Source organism: Sinohyriopsis cumingii, chromosome 2 (genome assembly GCF_028554795.1).
Source record: "Sinohyriopsis cumingii isolate HCF-2022 chromosome 2, ASM2855479v2, whole genome shotgun sequence".
Classification (NCBI taxonomy): domain Eukaryota; kingdom Metazoa; phylum Mollusca; class Bivalvia; order Unionida; family Unionidae; genus Sinohyriopsis; species Sinohyriopsis cumingii.
The window spans coordinates 166,596,995-166,609,904 of NC_142962.1; positions in this window are offsets into that span (position 1 = coordinate 166,596,995).

The following is a 12,910-nucleotide window of genomic DNA, read 5'->3' on the forward strand; positions in this document are numbered from 1 at the left end:
AGAAAGCCATTGTCCTGTTGATACAAATATTCAATTAGCATTGCAGAAAGTCATTGTCCTATTGATACATGTGTTCAATTAACTTTGCAGAAAGACATTGTCCTATTGATACATGTATTCAATTAGCATTGTAGAAAGCCATTGTCCTGTTTATACATGTGTTCAATTAACTTTGCAGAAAGCCATTGTCCTATTGATACAAGTATTCAATTAGCATTGCAGAAAGCCATTTTCCTGTTGATAAAAGTATTCAATTAGCATCAAAGAAAGCCATTTTCCTGTTGATACATGTATTCAATTAGCATTACAGAAAATCATTGTCCTATTGATACATGTGTTCAATTAACTTTGCAGAAAGCCATTTTCCTGTTGATACAAGTATTCAATTAGCATTACAGAAAGCCATTGTCCTATTGATACATGTGTTCAATTAACTTTGCAGAAAGCCATTTTCCTGTTGATACAAGTATTCAATTAGCATTGCAGAAAGCCATTGTCCTATTGATACATGTGTTCAATTAACTTTGCAGAAAGCCATTTTCCTGTTGATACAAGTATTCAATTAGCATTGCAGAAAGCCATTGTCCTATTGATACATGTGTTCAATTAACTTTGCAGAAAGCCATTGTCCTGTTGATACATGTGTTCAATTAACTTTGCAGAAAGCCATTGTCCTATTGATACATGTGTTCAATTAACTTTGCAAAAAGCCATTGTCCTGTTGATACATGTGTTCAATTAACTTTGCAGAAAGCCATTGTCCTATTGATACATGTGTTCAATTAACTTTGCAAAAAGCCATTGTCCTGTTGATACATGTGTTCAATTAACTTTGCAAAAAGCCATTGTCCTATTGATACATGTGTTCAATTAGCATTACAGATATCCAATTTCCTATTGGTACCTGTGTTCAGGTAGCATTACAGAAAGCCATTTTCCTATTGGTACATGTGCACAATTAGCATTACAGATTGTAACTGTCCTATTGAAATACCAGGTCAATTAGCATTACAGATAGCCATTGTCCTATTGATACATGTGTTCAATTACCATTACAGATAGCCATTGTCCTATTGATACACATGTTCAATTAGCACTGCAGAAAGCCATTTCCTAATGATACATGTGTTCAATTAGCATTACAGATAGCCATTGTCCTATCGATACAGATGTTCAATCAGCATTATAGAAAGCCATTGTCCTATTGACACATGTGTTCAATTAGCATTACAGATAGCCATTACCCTATTGAAAAAAATCTTCAATTAGCACTGCAGAAAGCCATTTCCTATTGAAACACATGTTCAATTAGCATTACAGAAAGCCATTGTTCTAATGATGCACATGTTCAATTAGCACTGCAGAAAGCCATTTCCTAATGATACATGTGTTCAATTTGCATTACAGAAAACCATTGTCCTATTGATACATGTGTTCAATTAGCATTACAAAAAGCCATTTCCTAATGATACATTTGTTCAAATTGCATTACAGATAGCCATTGTCCTATCGATACACATGTTCAATTAGCACTGCAGAAAGCCATTTCCTAATGATACATATGTTCAATTAGCATCACAGATAGCCATTGTCCTATTGATACACATGTTCAATTAGCATTCCAGAAAGTCATTGTCCTATTGATACACATGTTCAATTAGTATTACAGAAAGCCATTGTGCTATTGATACATATGTTCAATTAGCATTACAGAAAGCCATTGTCCTATTGATATACATATTCAATTAGCACTGCAGAAAGCCATTTTCTATTGATACACATGTTCAATTAGCATTACAGATAGCCATTGTCCTATTGATACACATATTCAATTAGCACTGCAAAAAGCCATTTCCTAATGATACATGTGTTCAATTAGCATTACTGATAGCCATTGTCCTATTGATACACATGTTCAATTAGCATTTCAGAAAGCCATTGTCCTATTGATAACATGTTCAATTATCATTACAGATAGCCATTGTCCCATTGATACATGTGTTGAAGTAACTTTGCAGAACGCCATTGTCCTATTGATAGATCTGTTCAATTAGCATTATAGAAAGCTATTGTCCTATTGTTACACATATTCAATTAGCATTACAGAAAGACATTGCCCGATTGATACACATGTTCAATTAGCATTACAGAAAGCCATTGTCCTGTTGATACACATGTTCAATTAGCATTAGAGATCACCATTGTCCTATTGTTACACATGTTCAATAAGCATTGCAAAGAGCCATTGTCCTATTGATACACATGTTCAATTAGTACTGCAGAAAGCCATTGTCCTATTGATACATGTGTTCAATTAGCATTACAAATAGGCATTGTCCTAATGATACATGTGTTCAATTAGCAATACAGATAGCCATTGTCCTATTGATACATGGGTTCAATTAACTTTGCAGAAAGCCATTGTCCTGTTGATACAAGTATTCAATTAGCGTTGCAGAAAGTCATTGTCCTATTGATACATGTGTTCAATTAACTTTGCAGAAAGCCATTGTCCTCTTGATACAAGTAGTCAATTAGCATTGCAGAAAGCCATTTTCCTGTTGATACAAGTATTGAATTAGCATTACAGAAAGCCATTGTCCTATTGATACAAGTATTCGTTTAGCATTACAGAAAGCCATTTTCCTGTTTATACAAGTATTCAATTAGCATTGCAGAAAGCCATTTTCCTGTTGATACAAGTATTGAATTAGCATTACAGAAAGCCATTGTCCTATTGATACAAGTATTCGTTTAGCATTACAGAAAGCCATTTTCCTGTTTATACAAGTATTCAATTAGCATTGCAGAAAGCCATTTTCCTGTTGATACAAGTATTGAATTAGCATTACAGAAAGCCATTGTCCTATTGATACAAGTATTCGTTTAGCATTACAGAAAGCCATTTTCCTGTTTATACAAGTATTCAATTAGCATTACAGAAAGCCATTGTCCTGTTGATACAAATATTCAATTAGCATTACAGAAAACCATTGTCCTGAAGATACAAGTATTCAATTAGCATTACAGAAAGCCATTTTCCTGCTGATACAAGTATTCAATTAGCATTGCAGAAAGTCATTGTCCTATTGATACACATGTTCAATTAGCATTACAAATAGCCATTGTCCTATTTATATACATGTTCAATTAGCATTACAGATGGCTATTGTCCTGTTTATACATATGTTCAAGTAGCAATTCAGAAAGCCATTGTCCTGTTTATACACATGTTCAGTTAGCATTGCAGATAGTCATTGTCCTATTGATACATGTGTTCAATTAGCATTATAGATAGTCATTGTCCTATTGATACATGTGTTCAATTAGCATTATAGATAGTCATTGTCCTATTGATACACATGTTCAATTAGCATTACAGATAGTCATTGTCCTATTGATATATGTGTTCAATTAGCATTACAGATAGCCATTGTCCTATTAATACACATGTTCAGTTAGCATTAGAGGAAGCCATTTTCCTATTGATACATGTGTTCAATTAGCACTACAGAAAGCCATTGTCCTATTGATACACATGTTCAATTAGCATTACAGAAAGCCATTGTCCTGTTGATACACATGTTCAATTAGCATTACAGAAATCCATTGTCCTATTGATACATGTGTTCAATTAGCATTACAGATAGCCATTGTCGTATTGATACACATATTCAATTGGCATTACAGATAGCCATTTCCTAATGATACATGTGTTCAATTAGCATTATAGAAAACGATTGTCCTATTGATACATGTGTTCAATTAGCACTGCAGAAAGCCATTTCCAAATGATACATGTGTTCAATTAGCATTACAGATAGCCATTGTTGTATTGATACACATATTCAATTAACATTAGAGAAAGCCATTTTCCTATTGATACATGTGTTCAATTAGCATTACAGAAAGCCATTTTCCTATTGATATATGTGTTCAATTAGCATTACAGAAAGCCATTGTCCTATTGATACAAGTGTTCATTTTGCATTATAGATAGCCATTGTCCTATTGATATACCAGGTCAATTAGCATTATAGAAAACCATTGTCCTATTGATACATGTCATAAGTCCCAAAACAAACCCCAAAACCAATAATTACCTATTATAATCAAATTCCATCAAGGCAGATGTTTCCTATAGCTATTTTCATAGAGGATTCCTTCATTCATCAATAATTGGATGTTAATGGTGGCAACATCCAATGCAATACTAAAATGAATAAACTCATTGCTTGACTCAGGCAAAATTATTCAGTAGCTTGAGTAGCACAGCATCATTTTCTCATATTTTTGACACAGTGACCTACAATCACAGTTCAGTGGATTATTTACTTTCATTTGCTACAGAATACAGTTACACTGAGATACTTTCCCTTATGATTATATATTTGAATACAGTCACACTGAGATACTTTCCCTTATGATTATATATTTGAATACAGTCACACTAAGATACTTTCCCTTATGATTATATATTTGAATACAGTCACACTGAGATACTTTCCTTATGATTATATATTTTAATACTGTCACTCTGAGATACTTTCCCTTATGATTATATATTTGAATACAGTCACACTGAGATACTTTCCCTTATGATTATATATTTGAATACTGTCACACTGAGATACTTTCCCTTATGATTATATATTTGAATACAGTCACACTGAGATACTTTCCCTTATGATTATATATTTGAATACAGTCACACTGAGATACTTTCCCTTATGATTATATATTTGAATACAGTCACACTGAGATACTTTCCTTATGATTATATATTTGGATACAGTCACACTGAGATACTTTTCCTTATGATTATATATTTGGGCATGTATGTATTTTGAAATTTGTTTTGGATTTCTCTGGCTAACACTACACTAAAGCCATTTTCCTACATTTTCTTGTTATTAACTTCTTTTACTGCTGTAGAATGGTCTTAAAAAACTGCAGTAAAATGTGTATTCCAATTGATTGATGGAAGTATATACTATTCCAATTGATTAATGGAAGTATATTCTATTTCAATTGATTAATGGAAGTATATTCTATTTCAATTAATTAATGGAAGTATATTCTATTTCAATTAATTAATGGAAGTATATTCTATTCCAATTGATTGATGGAAGTATATTCTATTTCAATTGATTAATGGAAGTATATTCTATTTCAATTAATTAATGGAAGTATATTCTATTTCAATTGATTGATGGAAGTATATTCTATTTCAATTGATTAATGAAAGTATATTCTATTTCAATTAATTAATGGAAGTATATTCTATTTCAATTGATTAATGGAAGTATATTCTATTTCAATTGATTAATGGAAGTATATTCTATTTCAATTAATTAATGGAAGTATATTCTGTTTCAATTAATTAATGGAAGTATATTCTATTTCAATTGATTAATGGAAGTATATTCTATTCCAATTGATTAATGGAAGTATATTCTATTCCAGTTGATTAATGGAAGTATATTCTATTTCAATTGATTGATGGAAGTATATTCTATCTCAATTAATTAATGGAAGTATATTCTATTCCAATTGATTAATGGAAGTATATTCTATTTCAATTGATTAATGGAAGTATATTCTATTCCAACTGATTAATGGAAGGATGTTGGTGCTAACATGCAGCTGTTTATATACACAATAACTGGCCTCCTTGTTAAATGTGTCTACTTTCTATTAATTTTAATGTATCTGGCAAGCTAATACTTCACTCGTAGAACACAAAATACATTTGTTAATAGTTTTTTACCTGATGAAGGATCAAAATTGTTACCTGCTAAAACATGAAAAAACTACATTCTCCATTGACCAAATTTAACATAAAAAACTGCTATGTGAAGTTTTCAAATACCAAATTTAAAATAAAGAAGTGCCATGTAAAGTTTTCCAATACAAAATTTAACATAAAGAAGTGCCATGTGAAGTTTTCAAATGCCAAATTTAAAATAAAGAAGTGCCATGTGAAGTTTTCAAATACCAAATTTAACATAAAGTACTGGCAAGTGAAGTTTTCAAATATCAAATTTAACATAAAGTACTAGCATGTGAAGTTTTCAAGTATGAAATTTAACATAAAGTACTGGCATGTGAAGTTTTCAAGTATGAAATTTAACATAAAGTACTGGCATGTGAACTTTTCAAATATCAAATTTAGCATAAAGCTAAATTTTTCGCTATTGTATGGGTTTAATATCAGAATTATTATTAATAGAAGTAAATGTGTTTATTTGGGTGTAGGTCTAGGTTTTGGAATTTCCTTAGTGTATTTGTCATAGTCCAGGTTCTGGTTTCTAATAATACCTAATATTTTTATCAGGATCATCCTAGAAGGTTCTTTTCCATTGGTAATAGTTTTGTTTAGATAATTCTAATTGTTGTCACAGAATTGTATAAATCCCTTTTTTATTAAATAGATGTACTCGGGTTTCTTTATTTTGTGTACAGCGATACCCAAGGGTGATTTATGTATATTGTACAATATTTCAAAATAGTGAGTTTGGTTCATCCTATGCCACATGTGTGAAGTGCTTTTGATGGGAAAAACCAACTTCCAGCGCACAGATGATGTATTGCGGCATTGTCTGTTATAAATACCTCACCGTAAGGCTAAATCTTTACATTACGGAATGTCTTGTCAGTGAGTGGTCTACTTTAAGGACTTGCACATCTTCAGCTGCAGAGGTATGTGAGTTATTAATTTCTTATGTATATTATAAGTTACAACTATTGTACTACTATGTTTAGTTTTGCATATTTTCTACATAGTTTCGGCTTACATAGTACAATGAAAATATTGATATTCTTGTTTGTGACTTGGCAAGAGATTTACATCAGCAACAAAAGGTTGCATTTTTAAGAAATGTTTAGTACCATAGGATTGTTACTGCACAGTGGTAGGTTAGCTTCTAAACCTGTTTATTGCTTTGTAATTATTGTGGCGATAATGTAATCTGTATAGCTTACTGTATATAACATCATTATGTTTTATCATATATGCCCATGTCATGCATAGTACACGGTGTTAGATGTAGTTTCAGCTGATCGGAGTTGATGTGGTACTAGCTGTAGAGCTAACCATAGAAGTTGACCATAGCAGCTGTAGAGCTGAGTGTTGCTGTTGAGTTGCAGGTGATTGGGCATTGATGACCAATTGGTGGGTGCTGATTGCCTGATTGACCAAGGAATTGAATGGTGGTCAGTGACTACCTGGAATACTGACTGCTTGACTGACCAGTGTGACTTGTAGCCAAGTGTGCTGGTGTGGGAGTCTGTAACCCAATACACATAATCTTTTAGCCATGGACTAATTTTGTGGTTTGTAATACCCAGTGTTTTGGGATTGTAAAGATATTTTGTATGATATCTGTCCCTTTGTTTTCATCATTGTATTATTTGAGTAAAATATCTCATTTTTACTATTTGAGTGAATTCATTTTTGCTATTTGAGTAAAACATTATTTTTTCATCATGTGAAATTATTGTGAATCATTCACCCTTGTCCTTGTACTTTATAAGGTCATTTATTTGTATTTTCATTTGTTGCATTATTAGGTTCATGTGGATTATGTTAATTTGTCCAATATTTGGATTTTATACATGCACGTATTAATCATAATTCTTTTCTCATTCAAGTCATTCATCATTAAACAATGTATTTGTATCACCATCAAAAGTGTTCTGTTGCAAGTCCGAAATCCAACCTGGTTATCTTCTTACAGTTGTGACCTGACATCAAGTAGAGAACTATATAATCTTATAACCGAGAGGATTTTTTCAGTCGTTCTTTAAATTCTAGCACTTTCAGATTGTATGTTGTGTCCAGTATTTCATTTTTGGGCTGGAAATTTTATTTCTTAAATTCAAATTATTGAATACAAATGATTATTTTCTCTGGAAATAAAAGAGTGTTCTGATAAAATTCTTAGAGACTTTCAATGGAATTTATAGTGAATTCAAACCTGGAATTATATTACTGGGATTCAATAAAAGACTGTTGGTACTTCAACACTCTATAAGCTACCACAGACACATCATCACCTTCAGTTTTTGGATTTATTCTGGACTTCTACTGAATTGTATTCAGAATAATAATAATAATAATAATAATAATAATAATAATAAAAATAAAAATAATAATAATAATAATAATTATAAATTATCATTATTATTATTATTATTATTATTATTATAATACTGACCTATTTAGAATAATGACACATATTGAGGGCTCTCTCTGTATTAGTTCATTATAGCCCACATTTTATGCATCACTGACTTTGGTTAAATTTTGTGTTTTATGTTCTTTTCTCAGGTACTATTGATACTTGAATCATGAAATTAATCAACTGTTAGTACACCACACCCTTGCAACCAAAGAAGGTCATTATGACTAATATTTCATATTTGACTGGTTTGGAAATTAGCTCATTATCACCTGCTTGATGCATGTTATCCTTGCTAGAATCATGAAACTTGGTGGGGAGGGGGATGTATCTTGATAAGTACTACACTATTCCAATCAAAGGCTATTACTATACCATTCCTTCCAAGTACTGTACTTCAGTATTCCATCCAAGGACTATACTACACTACTCCAAGGACTGTGCTACACTATTCCATCCAAGGACTGTACTACACTATTACATCCAAAGACTGTACTAGACTATTCCATCCAAGGACTGAACTACACTATTCCAACAAAGGACCGTACTACTCAATTTCAACCAAGGACTGTACTACACTGTTCCAACCAAGAGCTAAACAACACTAATCATCCAAGGACTGTACTACACTACCCCATCCAAGGATGGTACTACACTATTCCATCCAAGGACTGTACTACACTATTCCATCCAAGAACTGTACTACAGTATTACATCTAAGGACTGTACTACACTATGCCATCCAATAATGGTACTACACTATTCCATTGAAGGACTGTACTATACTATTCCATCCAAGGACAGTACAACACTTCCAACCAAGGACTGTACTACACTATTCCACTGAAGGGTGGTACTACACTATTCCATCCAAGGACTGCACTGCACCTGTCCATCCAAGGACACTACTACACTATTCCATCCAAGGAGGGTACTACACTATTTTATCCACCAAAAGTAATACACTTCCAACCAAGGACTGTACTACACTATTCCACTGAAGGGTGGTACTACACTATTCCATCCAAGGACTGCACTGCACCTGTCCATCCAAGGACACTACTACACTATTCCATCCAAGGAGGGTACTACACTATTTTATCCACCAAAAGTAATACACTTCCAACCAAGGACTGTACTACACTATTCCATTGAAGGGTGGTACTACACTATTCCATCCAAGGAGGGTACTACACTATTTTATCCACCAAAAGTAATACACTTCCATCCAAGGACTGTACTACACTATTCCATTGAAGGGTGGTACTACACTATTCCATACAAGGACCATACTATACTATTTCATCCAAGGATTGTGATATACTATTCCATTCAAGGACTGTACTACACTATTCTATCCAAGGACTGTACTACACTATTCTATCCAAGGACTGTACTACACTATTCCAGTCGGGGCCCCGAGTGGCCGAGTGGTCTAAAGCGCTCTTCGTTACGGATCACTGCCATCTCACCTCTGTCTGCGGCGGTTTGAGTCTAAGATTCAGCCTTGTGGGCATGTGAGAAAGCTTGCCAGTAGCTTCTCGTGGGTCGGTGGTTCTTTCCGGGGTTTTCCGGGTTCTTCCTCCACCATTAATACTGGCCGCCATGTATAGCCTATCATGCTGAAAAATGGCGTTAAACCCCACAACAACAACAACAACAACAACACTATTCCAGTCAAGGGTTATACTACACTATATCATCCAAGCACTCTACTACACTATTCCATACAAGGACCATACTATACTATTTCATCCAAGGATTGTGATATACTATTCCATTCAAGGACTGAACTACACTATTCTATCCAAGGACTGTACTACACTATTCTATTGAAGGGTGGTACTACACTATTCCAGTCAAGGGTTATACTACACTATATCATCCAAGCACTCTACTACACTATTCCATACAAGGACCATACTATACTATTTCATCCAAGGATTGTGATATACTATTCCATTCAAGGACTGTACTACACTATTCCATCCAAGGACTTTACTATACTATTCCATACAAGGACTGTACTACACTATTCCATCTATGGACTGTACTTCAGTATTCCATCCAAGGACTATACTACACTACTCTAAGGACTGAACTACACTATTCCATTCAAAGACTGTACTACACTATTCCATCCATGGATGGTACTATACTATTCCATCAAAGGAATGTACAACACTATTCCATTCAAGGGCTGTACTACACTATTCCAACCAAGGACTGTACTACACTATTCCATCCAAGGACTGTACTACACTATTCCGTCCAAGGACTGTTCTACACTATTCCATGTGAGGACCATACTACACTATTCCATACAAAGACTGTACTACACTATTCCATCCAAGGACTGTACTACACTATTCCATCCAAGGATTCTACTATGTTTTTCCATCCAAGGAGAGTACTACACTATTCCATCCAAGGATGGTAACTGTGGCCTACATTTTATATTTTATTGACATGGGTTAGATACTTATTGTAGCTCATGCCCATGTCGTTTTTATCAACACAGTATAGTACATCTACTTTGACAGAGAAATGCACAAGCATGGCCTTGACCTTTGGCCTGACTGTCTATGGAGCATATTGAAAATTTTATGCTCCCATCAGAGAACACATTTTCAAAGTCTGATTGGAAATAACAGGCACCAGTAGAAAGGTCAATGCTGAACAGACAGACAAAGGTGTAGAAACAGGATGGTGAAGCTAAAGCTGAACTGACAGACAAAGGTGAGAAACATAAATCAAGTTTGCAACTAAGTTTAAGGAAGAGAGAAAGAACAAATGTCAGCCTTCAAAACTGATGGCTATTTCTTTATTTGTCTTCAGCATGTTTAACCCTGAACATGAGTAGCACTGGTACATCGTTCATATTGCATCACGGTAAGACAATCCAAATCATTGACATATCAAGTAATATTGAGTATTTATTATCTGTAAACAATAGGACTCTTATATTTACTTCAAAAAGTTTAAAGGTTTCCAATGTATAACATACATTAATTTATATTACCACCAACAATATTGATAACAAAAAATAAAATATAAAATAAAAGTTGGAATAAAAGGTTTGAGCATTAAAGAATGTTTCAAATTTCCTGGACATTATTAGATTTATTGTATTTCTAAACAGTACTGGCTATACATATATAATCCAATTTAAGACAATACATAAATAATCAAATTCAAGACAATATATAATCAAATTCAAGACAATACATAAATAATTCAATTCAAGACAATACATACATAATCAAATTCAAGACAATACATATATAATCCAATTCAAGACAATACATATATAATCCAATTCAAGACATTACATACATAATTAAATTCAAGAGAATACATGATCAAATTCAAGACAATACATATATAATCCAATTCAAGACAATACATACATAATCAAATTCAAGAGAATACATAATGAAATTCAAGACAATACATATATGATCCAATTCAAGACATTACATACATAATCAAATTCAAGAGAATACATGATCAAATTCAAGAGAATACATAATCAAATTCAAGACAATACATATATAATCCAATTCAAGACAATACATACATAATCAAATTCAAGAGAATACATAATCAAATTCAAGACAATACATATATAATCCAGTTCAAGACAATACATACATAATTAAATTCAAGAGAATACATAATCAAATTCAAGACAATACATATATAATCCAATTCAAGATTTCACTGATGCTTTGTAAAGTGTAATTTGTATTAATGTTTGAGCATCTGGTTGTTGTAGGGTTTAACGCCATTTTTCAGCACACGATAGGCTATACATGGCAGCCAGTAATAATGGTGGAGGAAGAACCTGGGAAAACCCCCGGAAAGAACCACTGACCCACGAGAAGTTACTGGCAAGCTTTCTCACATACCCACGTTGGCTGAATTTGAGCATCTGGAAGATTTCACTATCTTATTATGTCATTTAAGTCACATCATGTAAATTATGTCACATCATGTCAATTAAGTCACATCATGTCAATTAAGCCACATCATGTCAATTAAGTCACATCATGTCAGTTGTTTCATCATGTCAATTATTAAAAAAAGACCCAAAGTAAGTTGTAAATTTGCATTTGAAGTAGTTATTTGTATCTCCACCCTGGTAGCATGTGGGTTTCAAAATTAGATATGTACTTCACCCACTTCTCTTCTGAAGTAAGAGGTTCCCACGGTGGAAAGATGGAATACCTTACAATGTCCATGGGTGGGGAGTTGGAATACCTCACAATGTCCATGGTTGGAGAGGTGGAATACCTTAAAATGTCAATGGGTGAAAGGTGGAATACCTCACAATGTCCATTAATGCCTATTTTTCAGGGGTCATTTACAGAAATAATACAAATATTGCTATAAAAAACAACTAATAAATAAAATTGAAGCTATAAGGTAAAAAGTTTGAATATATAACTGGAAAATACATTGCCGAGTGTTTAAGATATGATGAAATATTTTGAAAAAAAATAGCAATGATTAGTTGCAGGGGTGCTGCAAACTAGGCAACCAGACGAATCAGGGATGTCCCACATATTTTCTTGCCAAATGACTCATTTGATATGTCCCACATATTTTCTTGCCAAATGACTCATTTCATACTTACCTTTGCTCTGAAAGAGCTGCCTTACTCGAGATTCCATTCTAACATCCTTGACTCTCTCTCTCCCTCTTTCATCTTAAGGATTCAGTAG